At 48.0% G+C, this 16,108-nt stretch overlaps 1 protein-coding gene across 6 annotated transcripts in view; it reads left to right on the top strand.

Moving 5' to 3' along the window:
• Window positions 1-408: 408 nt before the first annotated feature.
• The window catches only part of LOC105282665, a 156,109-nt gene continuing 140,409 nt past the window's right edge, over window positions 409-16,108 (top strand). For 4 of the 6 annotated variants that reach the window (XM_026969145.1, XM_020032773.2, XM_026969149.1 and 1 more), the window contains exon 1: window positions 884-2,945. The gene's annotated coding sequence lies outside the window, so the exon portion shown is untranslated. Of the gene's footprint in view, window positions 425-611; window positions 750-883; window positions 2,946-16,108 lie in introns of those variants that run through there. The other 2 variants (XM_026969148.1, XM_026969147.1) reach the window with 2 other exon arrangements.

Genomic DNA, 16,108 nt, shown 5'->3' with positions numbered 1-16,108 from the left:
TCGAGGATCAGTCTCACTGCTCGCTTTTTTTTTTGTTTTTCGTATGACGCGATCTTGCCGCGCGCGGCGTTCACCGTTCTCTCGTTACGGCGCGTGGCCGCGTGCAGATTCGACGGTAACGAGCAAATATCGATAACTCGCCGGAAACTTTCTCGCGACTGCGGACGGTCGAGGCACGCGGAATGAAGTGGCGGAGAGGGAGGACGAAGAGGAGGAGGAAGATTCGCGACGCGAGCGGGGATGGAGTGCAAGAGCGCGGGAGGTCGAGCGCTACGTTATGCAGGGGGTTACACGAGCCACGGGGGGGCAGTGGGAGAAGGGAGACGGTTAGGCTAGGAGAGGGAGAATGCGCTATCGGCGAGAGCCTCAGCTGCAATCAGCAGCTCGGCGGCGCTCAGTTCGTGTCGGATCTCCACCGTAATCGGTTCGTAACACGGTTTCGTCGTGCTGTGCTCCGCGTTTTCACTCTCTCTCTCTCTCTGTCTCTTCCTTTCTCTCTACCCTTCTTCCTCTCCGTCTCTATCTCTCTCTCTCTCCTCTCTCTGTCCGTTCCTCTCGTTCCGTTCGCTCCCGCGCCTCACCCCGTGGTCCGTTCACCACCTGCCCGCCCGCCCTCCCTTCTCTTTGACGATACCGAGTTCCGCCCAGCGGGTGGCAGAGCCGAGCTTTTCACCGAACAAGGCGCGTCCTCAACCCTCGTCATCGGCGCTCCGTTTTGCGCGTGTAAAGTGTGCTACGCCGATCGAAAGGTGCGAGCGCAACGACAGAGGGAATCTCGCGTGAACGCGTGTGTGCATGCGTATGTGTGTATGTAAATGTGAGAGAGAGAGAGAGAGAGAGAGAGTGTGTGTGTGTGTGTGTGTGTGTGTGTGTGTGTGTGTACGTGTGTGTGTACGTGTGCATGTGTTGATGTCCCTTCTTTTTTTTTCGTCGGTGTGTTGACGCGCGCGAGCGTGTGACGTGAGGTGCGCGAGGATACAAAAGCGCAAGAGGGAGATGCAACGTGACGGCTCCGTCGCGCGACCGCGTCCGCATCGCAACGTGTCCGTCACCTTTACCCCGTCGACGATAAACGCGTTATCGAGATATATCGGCGGATATCAGTTACGGATACGCGCGTCGGAGTTATCCGCGTTCTAACGGAACGTACGTGCGTGCGTGCTTGACGCGCGAAAGCGAGCGTCAGGTGCTCGGCGCGATAAGCGTCGCGCGGCCCGACGACACGAGGCTGACTCGGCGCGTCTTTACGAGCGGAAAGATTAGCAAACTTGCGCCATGACTCGGCTCGATTCGAGCGCGCAATTGGAGAATCCGCGTGTACGTGCGCAACTCGTTTCCGATATTCGCGTTGTTTTCCTTATTTTCTCGTCGGCTGCGAAGATTTCACGCGACAAGAATATTACCTCGGTGAATCAGCCGCGGTTTAAAATTTCGCCCATCGGTGTTACGTTACGATCGCGATTCATACGCACCAAAATGGAATAATTCGCGGCACTCGCTCGAGAGAAAGAACCCGTGCCCACCTGAATGAGGCAACGTCCTTCAATCCCGTTCAAATCCTCCAATCACGACGAGGCAAGGTCGACTGTGTTGACTTGGAAATGAAAGAACGATTCCGATTCAATTCACAATTTCTCACGTTTGCACGACGTGACAATGGTACACGCGTGACATTTGAGTGACTCGGTGACGAACAATAGCCCGGGTTGATTTTATTCGACACGAAACGCGCACTACGCGCGTTCCCGTGAGAATTATCGGAGCGCGAGCGGTCAATAGCGAAAATTCAAACGAATTCCATTGGCTCGACGACAAAGTGCGAAACGGAGCGCCGTTTTGGCGGCGAACGAACGAATCGAGAGAGCGCGCGCAGGGTACGAGCGACGCGCACTTGTTTTACGTAATGAAAGCGCATTCGTCCGTCGGCAAAGCGAGCACACTCGCTGCTCGCCGCCGCTCGCATGCTCGCGCGCGCGTGCGCTGCGTGTAATCTATCCGTCGTCGGGCCTCGCATCGCTCCGCACTCGGTCGGCGGAGTGTCGGAGAGCGAGGAGGTGGAGGGGAGGTCTTCGATCATCGGCATTACTGGCCTCCCTCGTGCGTCCTCGTGTCCCGTCGGATTGGCGCGGCGGCGATCGGCTGGTTCCGTGCGTCGCCGCCAGTCTCGCTCGAGCTCGCGCGCGCTACGGATCCTCCTCGTGCTCCGATCGATCTCTTCCGTGACTCCGCGTAATCGGCAGTAGTTGCGCGAAACAGAGGAGATCCACGCCTATCCGACCGCCAAGTTCCGTTTCTGTGCTTTCCAGCGTGAAGGGTTTCATTGTTGTCGTGTGATCGCCGCCAGGGATTGCCTGCCTGATTGCCGTTCCTTCTCTTCGTACGCGGCCCGTCGACGTCCGACGGCACGTCGTCACCAACCCGTACCTCCTTGTACCTCGTACTTGGTCGGCAGTGTGCGCTTCTTGGATACGCGCGGTCACGCATCCACGCATGGACAAGCGACGCGGCACTGCCCAATGATGGCCGTGTCGGGCATTACCGTTGACGTAGTGATGTATTATTAGTGGTGCGCGTCGCGGGAAAGTGCTGTGTGCCGTCGTCCCGCTCTCTGTCTCTCTCTCTCTCTCTGTCTATCTCTCTCGTCCGCTGCTCACTTCAGTCCGGTATCTCGGCTCCGATAATAGCGCGGAGTGTGCCCTCTCGTCGCCGTCGGGAATCAGTGATCGCGGGAAGGCACGATACGTAAACGTCGTTTACACGTATTTCGTCCGTCCCGCCCGTCGCTGCGCGACGAGTTTTGCGACGAGTAGTGAGTTTCATATCAAGTGTGTACGAGAGTTTCACTCGCTCTGTGTGGATTATCATATTGGATATAACTGCACCTCGCCCCCTCGTGTCGCAGTCCACGTTCCCGTCGCAGGTCACGGCCCACGATCCAGATACCGGTGAGTAGTATTGTCTGTGCATCACCTACATTTCGTTACGCTGGCGTTCACTGTCGCGAGATCGATGCGAGATCCGAACCGAAACGCGCGCGCCGTCGCGCGCTCTTATCGCTCTCGATCGACTGCCATCTTGTTACTCGCGCTCGTCGCGATACTCCGCGATCGGCTTTATTGTTTACGGCGCGGGATCGCGTCCGCACGCGCGTGTGAATCGCCGCGAATCTTCGCGACAGCGAGAGAGGTGGCAACATGCTGGAAACAACACGAACGCCGAGATCATTGATCCCCGCGTTTACTCGCGAGGAACAAAGCGTCGAGTATCCAGCGTCGCGATTATCGAGAAATGACGAGATCGGCCAAAAGTCGTACGCGCTCCGGAGTGCAGTGCGCGAGCTGCGCTCTTTCGCTTCTCGATCGCGGCCGCGCATCGATCTGTCGCACGAAGGAATCGATATCCGGCTGACTCACCGATCCGAGCGGGAGTAAACAATACACACGTAGTATCATCGGCACGGTCGATGGTAGGGCGAGTGCTGACGCGTTGTTTGTTTACGACGATTCCGAAATGACCGGAAAGCGGAGGGGCATCTCTTTTTTAACCTTTGCGTGCTCGCGCGCGGCGCAACGCTTCGAACGCAATAAAAGCCCGGCGACGAGCGTGTAAACACTCGGCGGCCGAGTACGTCTCGCTCGGGCTCTTTAGCGGCGTTTTACGCGGAATTACATCCCGTTAACGCGAATCGCTTGGCAATCGGGTTTGCGGGATTGTGCGCGGTGCCGATCTCGTTTCGTCTCGGGTGCAAGATTGCGAGTTTTCGTACCGTAAAGTACGCGTTTGTTTTACGGTAAGCAATGGGAAACTTTCGTCACGTCGATTTCGCGCGCTATCATCGCGGCTACTTTGGCTTTCGTTTTCACGTGTATCAAGACAGATCGTGCGATAAGAATGGCAAAATCCACAAATATCCGCGGGAACCTTACTACTGACTACAGTAACGATCTTTTCTTTCTTTTTTGTTTTTGTAATCAAAGCAACATCGAATGTATGTGTATGAATTATTTTTCGACAAAAAAAATACGCAAATCCTCGACGGACAGGGATTTTGCGCTGCACAGCTGTTGGTGACAGCGGCGCGCGACGTTACGAAAATAAAATCGACGGCGGAGTGCGCGCGTCATGAACAATATTTGCGCTTGTCAAATTAAGCTTTATTTGCGAACGATCGACGGCGAGAAGTTAATGACCGATACGCGGAACTGTCTTTCGCTTTTTTTCGCGGACTTGAGCGGATTCGCGTGTGCATAAAAGTCTGGTCGTTGCACGCGCGAGCGCACCAATCGGAAATCACTGGCAGATCGATTTCCTTAATGCATGTGTAGGTTTGGAGCGTACGTTGCAATAAGGAGCACTTGTTTCGAATGATTGAGCTTTGATTCGCGATCAATTTCCAGCATAATTGTTGCCTCATTATCGCGTGAAGTATTATCTTGCAACTCGTCCAATCGCCACCGTTAATACCAACGACAGAGAGATCAGCTGTAAAATCATAATGTTTTTTCGAGCTTGACATCAAACTTTGTAAACTGTTTTGTAACGTAACGATTCTTGAGATGCAATACGCAATACTGTTGCAGAACTTACACAGTTGGAAAATTTGTGTTTTTCTGTTAAAAAAATATGCCAGTTAAAATCCTTGTGTTAAATATTTGACACATTCATGTATTAATATAACATATTGCTATTGTGTTAATTGAACTCAAGTGTTAAATTATTGAAACAACTGAAAAAAGTGACTGAAAGTAAAAATAACACAATATGTTACCTATTTTCAATTTTACATAATAGATATGTTCTGTATTATTAATAACAAAATTTATCTGTAAAACTTTACAGATAAAAATGTTGATTTTATGTTTTTTTAATCAAGAGTTTGAATTATTACAGCTGCAAAATGTAAAAATAACATTTCTTTAGTTAATTTGAACATTAAAAATATGTTGATTTTACAAAGTTTACATTTATTTTGTGATAATATTAACATCAGTGTCACCATTTAACATATTGTGTTAAATGAACACAAAAATTTGTGTGGACCGTTTGGAACATGTAATATCTGCTAAATTTCAGCCAAATTTTTCAACTGTACGGATAATCATTATACATATACATGTGATGCAAATTCTCTAGAATCGCGCAAAAAACAATAAAGAACAAGTTATCAGGCTCACCTGATTGACGAGGAAATCGTGTAATTGCACGTTATTGACCTGTACGACGTGCTATAGTCGCGAGTTTATGTTGTTCCACCACGGTTTTATTACGTGGACTATTTCCAACAACAGATCGCTTGCGAAATATTCGCCAGTCCATCCAGAAAAGCGGCAAATCGTCCGAGTGCAATTGCGCGTCGGCGACGGCAGCATTCGTGAACGCGATCGGAAAAACGGAGCGATCGGTATAGACTCGCGCTCGCACGTGCGCGTGTGTGTCGTAGATGGGAATATTTGAGACGCGTCCGAGGAGAAAGCGATTGGTAGCACCGGTGTGACTTCGATGTCGCTCGGTCACGGTATAGTTCGCGTTCTCTCTTCGGCCGCGAAAGATATTATTTCTGGCACACCACCAACCAGCGGCACCGATCGATCTCGTCCTCGAACGGGCGATCGCGAGCGTCATTGTGTCGCGCGTACGTGTGCGCCCGAGTCGCGTGTACGTGCCTGCGCCACATACATACATACATACATACGTACGTACGTACGTATGTGCGTGCCTACGTTCGTGTGCGTCGCGATCGATCGCGAGCGAGCGCGTACTCGCTGTCCTTTCGGTGCGCCAGGCGAACGCGCGGGGTAACGCGCGAGGGGGTAAGCGCGAAACACGTTTACCGAGACCCCGGAAATAATTACCGCTAAGCAGAGCCGAGTCGTCGGCAAATTGAATTGGCTTCGAGTGCCGGTGCACGGGTTCTCTCTTGGCAGCCATCGGCAGTGTCGGCCGATCTCGAGTACATCCACGAGACGATCCCGCTGCACGTTTGCAAACAAACTCGACATCCGCTGAATCGAGTCGCGTCTCGTGATTTTACGTCCCGTTCCTCCGGACGCGCCCATCGCGAGTTCGTCACTACATTTCGCCCCGTATACGCGCGCGCGCGTACCATCTCGAAATGCGATTTTCATGTGATACACGAGTTACACCTGGTTGTTCGTAACAAGGACAAGCTCTGATCTATCGCGACATCGTCATCCTTCATCTTTAATCCGTTTAACAGAGAAATTAAAAGCTTCGTGAAACTTTTACGTTTTGCCTTCAATTATGTATTGAGGAGAAAGGAGATCTATATGTTATCTTAAATGTTGAAAGAATTACTTTTTGTTTTCTTCGTAGCAATTTTTATATTCCATTACGTTCGTTCTCTCGTATATTAAACTGTATTATTTGTGACAAGTGGGAATTATAGTTGGTATCATTAACATGTGTACATGTATAAAACAATTAACATGGGACGCAAGGAATATATGAATAACCGCGCTCACATTAAATCGCTGTTATCATTTTAATAATAATCGCGACTGAGAGGAATATACCGCATAAGCGCATGTAATACGGTAAATAAGTTATGCGCGGCATATGCAATAACAAGATGAATATTCAATTAGCGGAAAACGGCTTTTGCGTGCTGTGAAAATGAAATAACGAAACGCGACGAAACAATGCCAGAAACTTATCCCGGCGACGTGTTTTGCCACCGTTTGAGTACATTCAGCGACTGTACGTGACGTAACCCGGAGTAATTCGATTACTATCAAGTAATTTATGCAAAGCAGCTCGCTAAACGAAGCGAGACAGTGCACTTTTCGACGGTACAATTATTCCTCCCTTTCAGAGATCGCGCGCGCGCGCGTGTTACTAGTTGCCGGCTGCCGCGTCGACATCTTCGGAACTTCGCCGAGTTGTTCAACGAAACTTCTTCTCAGCCCATTACAATGATCAACCCGTGGATCATCTACATTCTCTAAGAAAAAACGTATTTTTTACAATTTACTAAAACTGCATCAACCAAGTTGACAAAAACTTAAAGCTGAAAAGTATGGAAACTTTATCATCGCACGTGACTTTTTTTTATTTCAAACAAATCTTCATTCCAAACCGGCGCAACGATAAATTCGTGTACACAGAAGTATCGATTTATCACGTCTTATTATACGTTGCCGCGCGCGCGGGGTTTGCTGCCTCACCTCTCTCGATCACATTATTACTATTATTATTATTTCTCGGAAGCGCGTTATCACCGAATCCGTGGTCGTAGAGCTCGATACTCCGAGTTCCGTGTCGCTCCGCGTGAAAGCGGCCACACTCGCCCCGGCACACGTGCGCGATTTCTCTTCGCTGCTGCACGCACATTCTTGCACGATCCATCGGCGCGAGCGCGTTCGTTGGCCGACATCCAGTTTTCGGCCGCGTTCGCCAACTCGACGCGCCGCTACAGGAACGAGAACGAAAGAGTGAGAGAGAGAAAGAGAGAGAAGCTCCGTTAACGCGGTCTCTCATCCGAAAGCCTCGGCGCGCATTAAAAATCGAAAACTGATAGATGTAAAACGCTTCCTCCGAGATGTTCGATTCTCTTCGGAATAATAACATCATCCGTGCGGACACGAGCCGGCCCCGCGCTGACCGCGATTCCTGGACGCGGTCGGCGAACACGCGGCCGAAATTTCTCCGGGTTCCCCGCGTGTGTTCCGATCCGTTAGGCGCGTTAATGAGATAAGCTGCGCAGATAAGCCATGACCCAGATAGATCGCGCGCGAGGGGATTTTCGGCGAGAGGGGAAAGTCGTCGGCCGTGCGTTTACGCGCGCGCGCGCGATGATCAATGATCGTAGGCGGGAAACCGTTAGGCAACCAGCCTTGCGATCCCCGCGGATCCGCCGCGACTTCGTATCGCGTGATTAGCCGCTGAAAAACGCGATGCTTTAAGGGGTGGGAGTGTTGCTGATGGAACGCGCGGAATGTAATACGTCAGCGCGCGCATGCGCGCATTATTCTGCCGTCGATGTGATTTATGTGATTAACGTGATTCCGAAGTAACGTGTTAGGATCAATCTGCGATCGCAACACGACGCTAAAGCGCGATACACGAATGACACTGATTTCATCATCGGAAAATGCGCTAGAAATTCGATTCTAGCGTGATTCTCTCGAGCCATTTGATAGCTGTTATCCGTCGGTATCAATTCCGCAGGGATTTTGTTTTGTTTTTCATTGACGGTTTCACGTGCGTGGCCTTTTGTAATCTGCGTCTGATCGTAGTTGCGAAATTGCGAATTCGCTAACAGGATTAGCCGGGATTTCGTTGCTTAATAATGTTGCACGAGATCCCCAAAATGTCGATGCGAGGTGCTTGGAACGCTATCGTTTCTCTCTCTATCTCTTTCTCTCCTTTCTCTTCTCTCCTGCCTTCTTCTTTTCACGGCAACCTTGAATAGTCGCCGGGTTCTCGAAGGTTAGTCGATCGGTCCGGCGTAAATGAAAGCGGGCTAATCCACCTGAAGCCAATATAAACCGCTCTCGGCAGACATTAGCTCGGCGAACGGTATCGAAAAATGTTTCTGCCTTAACGTCAGATTGCATCGCGCAAAACTCGTTCTGGCATTCGTCGGGCTACTTTTTAATAACAGGTGTCGTAATTACCTACCTTCGGGGAAAGACGTCTCGATCTTTTTCGGGAACGTTAATCGGAACGGCGTTTCAACTGAAATTCATTTAGCTGCTGTCATTAAAATACTATTTACAATTACATCGAGGGAGATCATCAGATAATTAGTTCCGTGAAAGGGTGGTGTTGCCGTTGAAAGCCGGATTTATGACGGGATTCCCTTCGTCCTCTTCGTTTCTCGTTTCCGGTTATTACGTGAGAAAGTCGGGCAGGAAAAGTCCGACTTGCTTCTACGCGTAGGCAGGGAGGGAGAGGATTCACCTCCTCCAAGTGAACGGATCCGGTTCGGAAGAATTCGCTCCGTGCGTGGTGCACAAATCTCCCTGTGCTCCCGGCTCACCAACCGTGCGGTTTAATCTCCGTAATTTCAGGTAATCGACGTGCATGTCCACGTTATCGGAATACGGCATAACCGCATTTACAACCACCGGAATTAGATCCGCATGGAAAACTACTTATTGAAAAGTAGCTTAATCCGATTTACATGCGGGATCCGTTTGCATGTACCGAAGATCTCGTTACGCTTCATTATGCTTAATTAAATGTTAATTTCCCTGTTTGTTCGGTTTTTAATTCGCGGCAATTACTGTAAAGGTAACTTGGTCAGGAATTTAATGCTGCTTCATATTTCATTCCCTGAAGATACGGTTAGAAACCGTGTCCTTGCGCACTTCGAGATCCTCCGCTCTAATATTCTTCGAGTTCTCTTGCAGCTTTAATTTTCTTGTTCGTTATTCTCGTAATAATTTACAAGTTGTCAGGCGGCCACGTCGCGGTTCAATTTCACAGTTGCTCGAAGCAATGGAAGTTCGGATTACCGCGCGGTTACACCGCGTATGAAATTCGATCCAACTTGCAGGCAGCGGAGAACCCGGCGCACGCTCGATTCGCTCCTAAAATACCGCGGCTTTGTCACGACAGCATTCCTCAAAGTGTTTTCGCGCGGAGCGCGAAAAATATTCTACCGCGCGCGGCACGCTATATTAATTCGATGATAGTTTCATTTGGTGTCGTCTGGAATCTGCAATATCGGATATCACCGGGCGTTTACGCGTGTGCGACGATGCAGAACATCGACGATATTTTCTGCGATATTTTCGGATTTCTCGCTCGTACGTGCGAAACTGAGCGATAAATGATTACCGAAACGTATCATTACTGACGCAACATCGCAAAAGCATCGCGACAATGTTATGCTCGCGCGCGCGGTAGCGCAATAAAATCCATTACGCCACCATTAACTCTCGATTATCGCAATTCGGTTTATCGTCGTGCACGTCAACGATAACACGAGCGATGATTATGACGACACGAAGAGAGACAGAAGCCATCAAGAATGAGCAGCTCACTACGCACGAAACGCGAACAGCACGCTTTCTCGCGAGGCGCTTCCGATTTGCGTGTAAGGAATTATAGTATCAACGCGCGGATCGGCTCGGTAGTTTTGCGTGATGCCGAGATAATGGTGGAACGAGATGCGGATATTTCCGAGTGGCTGGAGATGAAGATGTCGAAGCGCGAGATTTATCGACGTGCGCACGTGTCGCGCATATATGCACGTGTACACACAGATATAACGCGCGTGCTTCTCGCTCCCCGAAGCAGTCTCCGGATGCTTGACGTTGAACAATGCTCTCGGCTTTGGAAGCCACCCCTGATGTATTCGTATCGACGTTGGATGACGCTGAAGAATCCGTCCGCGAAGCGTTTTATCGCGAGCGTCGCGGGACAGGATGAGGAGTGGGAGGAGGGGGACGAAAGCCAAAGTGTGATTTCTGATTTGATGCATTATACATTACATCAAGTACCAGACGTTACACTTTGTCATTGTCGTTTTGTCATTGTCCTTTAAAAAAAAAAGAAAAACACTTTATGCGATTACGTTATTACATTATGTCACTTTTGCAGCAAGCGAGTGAAATTTAATTTTCTGTGAAATACTGTGGAAGGTGAAGTCGCAAATGTTAACTCGATCCGGTACGCGAGATACCTTTTTAACCTCGTTTCGAGTACGAGAAAGCGTGTTATTTATATCTCGTGGCTTATCGCACTCGACAATTTTTTCGTTTTGGAATCCGCTCCGGGGCGTGTATTCTCTTATCGAACTCGCGTTATTGGGAGCCGAAAAGCAGGTGGTTAGGAGAACGCAGACAAGGTATTTAGATATTTCCGGCGTGCGTAATCCCACGTGTTGTACGAGTACGAGGGTGCTGCTCACATTGGTTTGGACGTCGCCGTCAAGGGCGGATAGGGATTACCGTCGTAATAAAGGATCCGACGACCCCGGACAATTCCTCCCCCATCGCCCTTGTCCCTTGGAAAAGGATCCTACGGCGAGCGAGAGCAACGTATTTTCGCCACATTTTCGTGTTAGTCGTCTTGAATCACGATGGATCTTTTTTTGAAGAAGAAAAAGAAAAGAAATATGGGAGACCGCCAAAGATACGCCAAAGATGACAGATAAAAGTCGTTTCCCGCTGGTATTATTGTGGAGCTTGTAACATTTGTAGACTCTTTCGAAACGATGGATTTCGCTTTACGACAACTATTCGGAATCCGTGATATTTGGTATTTAAACGATAGCGGTAATTGCTCCAGTGTAATGCGTTTCGCGTTTAAGCGTTCCGAAACGTTGAAATGGTGAATTTCGCTGCGGCACGACTGGTTGTTGGCTATCTTAATAATTCGTAAAACGTTGGAGCGTTACTCCGTCGGAATTGTAATGTCCGGAATATTTAAAAAGCAGTACGTTAATTACGATAGAAAGATTACCATGCTCTACCATGTGATACGGTCGGCACGATATTATTGCCTTACTATACACTCGTCGTGAATATGAATGCGACTATTCTCGGTCACGCATGGCGACGTCTTTGGCTGAGAGGTTTTATTATTGTATTTCTAGTCGTATGCTAACGTACGAATGTTCTCTCCCCAGTATAAGATGCGGCGAGAGCGAACGATCGTTGGGTCGTGGCCTTCCTACGAATTTTATAACACGGATTCTCACCGCGGAACGTCGCTTTCGCGGCGGCAAGTCGCTCACAAAGAGAGTTCCGCGCGAACTTTGGCCGCGATCGATCCCGCCGCTCTTTCTCTCTTTCTCTTTTTCTCCTTTTCTGTTTCTTTCTTTTTCTCTCTTTCTCTCTTTCTCTGTTTCACGTACGATTACTTGAAGAGCTACACGTGCGTGATCATGTAGCTCATCAGATTTGTGAAGACAATACTCGAGTTTGTAACGGAAATAAAGGAGTTGTTGGCAAATCTCGAATGAGAGACGAGCGTTCCATTCGCATGTCCGTTATATCCGTCCCGCTGCAATTTTTCGATTGAAATTCGAATAAGTAAAAAAAAGAGGAAAACAACGAAGGTGAATTCGATTGCCCGTACGCGAGGACTCGTGTACCGTTCGATCCGCATAATCGCATCCCGTTTTTTGGTTCGCAATCTTTTCGCGTTATTGGTATTCGCTCGCAAGGTAATATGTAACGGCAGCTGAGAGCGTGCTTTAATTAGCGTCGTAACTTTGGCGTATCTCCATTTGCATTAACTCCTTTTTTTTCTCTCTCTCTTCTCTCGTTGTTCTCCCATTTCCCGTTTTAGCTCGCGGTATCTTTTGTCGCCAGCCGGTGCTCGAATCTCGCCAGGAATGACACGGCTACGCGATAAAATTGCATTGATTTTAATTAACCCCTTTAACGATTGAATTTATCCCCGTTACTTTTACGAAGGGGTTCTCTACTGTGATAGACATCCGTCCGATACATTATATTTTTAGCGAAAAAATATAATTTATTTTTACAGTTTTATCACCTTTCTCTCTCTCTCTCTCTCTCTCTCTCTATATATATATATATATATATATATATATATATATATATAATTTTTCTAGCATTTTAAATAAACTTTCTTTTTTTATAGCGCATTACAGTGTTAAGAGTTTAAGATTACGTAATTGCATTGCGTAAAAGCGCCGAGAATTTTGCAAGAGAGTTTTTAAACTGAATTTTATCATATTTCTCTCTCTCTCTCTCTCTTTCTCTCTTTCACTTACTCACTCACGTGGCACACATTTCATTTACACACATATCATAGTCCTAATCGATGCATTAGACACAATTAGAAATGCAGGGACGCCACGTGCGTCTCGCCGGCATCGTACTCTTGAATAGCCGCACATAATGAATGCACTTGACGCATACCTCTTTCCTCTGTCTCTCCTTTTTCTTTCACCGGACGTTCCGTCTTCCTTTCTTTTTCTTGGATTGTTTCGCACGAATCCCGTCGTGGCTTTTGTCCCGTTATTTGCTACTCTTTCTCTCTCATTCTTCCGATTCTTCCCTTTGTGTGACATATACGTGTGTCGCTTCTTTTGTAATATTATACATTGTATGCCTTGAAGCCTTCATGCTTAAACTGCTGAAAGAACACGTAAATCTCTCGTTGCGAAATTTTTGACTGCCTATATAAATTGACATTTACTCTGATGTATTGAACAATCACAGAATGTATTTAGCAGGTAATGTTTTGATTGGTCAAGTCGCAATTTCTAACGATCTATATCTCGATCTATATTTAGCCTAATACTGATATTTAATTTGTTGTCCCAATTTGCTTGCATATAATATTATTATACGCATCTATATCTTGTACATACATATCGATTGTACGTTTCGATATGTTACAATCCTCATTTTCATAAGATTGCCTGACTGGCACATCCGTTCAGGATCTTTCTTCACAAGATATGATATTCGCTCAACTCATTAACGATTGCGGCCGTATATAAATAGCCGCGCATGTGCACATGCTCGCTGCTGCATGCGCTTGCCACACTCTTAATTTTTGAGCACCACCGCCTGCAAGCTGACACGTAATCACGCAGATTATTTCGCCGATTCCGCTTTCTTATTTGTGTGTTATCTCGAAACACGCGAGTCATACGTTAACAGTGCTGTGTAAAAATATAAATGTCATGATTCACTCGAGATAGATATAATATATATTTATAATATGTGGCGAAAGTGAAAGATCGTCGAAAAGCTCGTTGCATAATTTACAATAGAAATGTAAATAAGAAATTACAGTATCTCGTATTTGTACCAAACTGTATATTTCAAGAATACGATTCTCAGAAAGCGGAGTGCTTTCTGTCAATTTCTATTTTCATCAATGAGAAAATAATCCTTTGTTGCAACCGGATATACGCGTGAATATAATGCAAGAAGAAACACAGACGTTCTCTACATACGAGACACTTTTTACGTGCAGCATGCGTTTCTCCTGAACGAAGACGGCTTATTGGCGAGATTCCGGCTCGAGTGCTTTTAACGACAGCGAAAACCCTCGCGCGAACGAGTATCTGTCGGCGCGTGTTTGTTTTCCTCGGACGAAATCATTCGACTAAAGTGCACAGGTCGTTGAGATATCCCGACGAAGTCGAGAGGATTTTAGTCGCTGACTCGCAGCGAAGCGGTATGTTAGAGAAGAGGAGGGACGGAGGAGACACACGGGCAATATAAGCTGAATAGGAAGAACGATCAAGAGGGAAAGAAAAGAGAGGCGCGGAGAATAAAGGAAGAGCGAGACAAACTCAGGAGGAGGAGAAAGAAGAGAGGGAGAACGGGGGAAACCGAGATTCCGAGCCATATCTTACGCACGCGTGCACTCGCACGCGGGCAACGTTGCAACGCGCGATCCCCGCGGCGATGCACGCGCAAGCGTATATCGCGGGGACGCGATGCGACGCCGACGGTGGCGGCGGCGACGGCGGCATCGCTATATTATCGTGAAACGTTGTTAATTATCGGTCACGGGGAGCAGATCAACGATTTATCGAAGAGGATTAGAGGATACTACACGCGGCGATGTGCCGTCGTTCACGGCAATCGGCGAAACATTTCCTCGGTCGTTACACGGTGAGTTACGAAGTTTGTTGCGATTACGTTCACGTAATGACGCACGTAGAAACATCCAGGGATTCCGGAGTTCACCGCGAGGAGAATCAATGTCGTTATTTCCTCCTCGTTATTTCCGCAGACGATTAAATTCCCTCGCGCTTCTCTCTGTTTATCGTTCCGCGATTCCGGATCGCCGCGCGTTTTATCTGTTTAGCGTCGTTTCGCAGCTCGCAATCGATGATCGCAAAGCTTGCGTGATTATACGATGAATCCCAAAGCATGATGCTCGATGCGTAAAAGCCCTCCGCACTTGCAGTTGTCATCCGCAGAACGATTTAATCTTTCCAGCCATGGATTATAACGTTCCGTGTGGAGCGTGCGTTTCGTCCGTAATCCCGATCATATTTTATCCGAGTCCTGGCCATTCATCTTTTCTTACTATCGCCACGCCGTATCCATTCATCGTTCGTCGCCTCGCGCGTTCGTGAACCACGCAGATTCCGATAAACGACGTCGGATCGTAATGTTTCCTTTCCTCTTGCGCCATTTACCCGAGACGACGACGCGTTGTACACCTCTCTTCCTTCACCTCCTTCAGCACACCTCCCTTCCGCAGCCGAAGATTACACCGGGAAGAGCTTTGTCGTACGCGGAAGAGAGCTCTATCCCGGTTTGTCTTCCGGCTATTCCGATCAAAGGATCGATCGTCCTCGCCGCCCGTGAGAGAGAGAGAGAGAGAGAGAGAGAGAGAGAGAGAGAGAGCTCGGCCGCGCGCGAGATCGTGTGCGTTTCCACGAAATTGGACGGGTTCAATCTCGAGAGGGCATCCCCGCGTCCTGCTGCTATTCTCGAGACTGCTGCATCAGGCACCGTACATACATACATACCTACGTACATACATCCGTTCGTACGTACATACATACATAAACAGACTTACATCCGACTGACCACCCACCGAGATCGAAAGATACTTCTCCCTTCGAATCTATGACGTCAGACCGGCCGCATTTAGGAATGTACTGGGCTCTAAAGCGGATTTCTTATTATCCTCGTGTACATTGTTCATCACGTGTGCGACGCTGCTCATCACAGCGTCACGATAGCGTCACGTGTCTCGCATTTGGACAGGTCGGACGACCTGGTTCTCTTTGTGTTTCCGTTTTGCTATTTGTTTTTTTCAGTGAATATGCGCTTGATGAATTCTTTAAAAGATCTTCTTTCGATCTGATTTTATACTTGCATGATTTTTAAATGTCCGGTGAATCTCGCTTCGTCTGTATCTTATATTTCAAATTAAACTAGGTATTAATTTTTTTAGCAATACCAGAGAGTGATACTTGTAATTTCTTATCATTTTTTTTAAGTGTCATTCGCGTGTTGATCAAGCGCGAATGCTCGTTATCCCGAATGTATTGGTTAAAGGCGAAGGTAAAGACAGTAAAGACGCGCCATTAGATGGTCGATTCAATTACACGCGACTCATATTGTCCGGTAAATAAGCAGAAATAATTGGATCGTCCCTCGGTCTTCTTCACCTGTCGTCGACG

This window comes from Ooceraea biroi, chromosome 4 (genome assembly GCF_003672135.1).
Source record: "Ooceraea biroi isolate clonal line C1 chromosome 4, Obir_v5.4, whole genome shotgun sequence".
NCBI lineage: Eukaryota > Metazoa > Arthropoda > Insecta > Hymenoptera > Formicidae > Ooceraea > Ooceraea biroi.
This window is presented reverse-complemented; position numbering and strand designations above follow the sequence as displayed.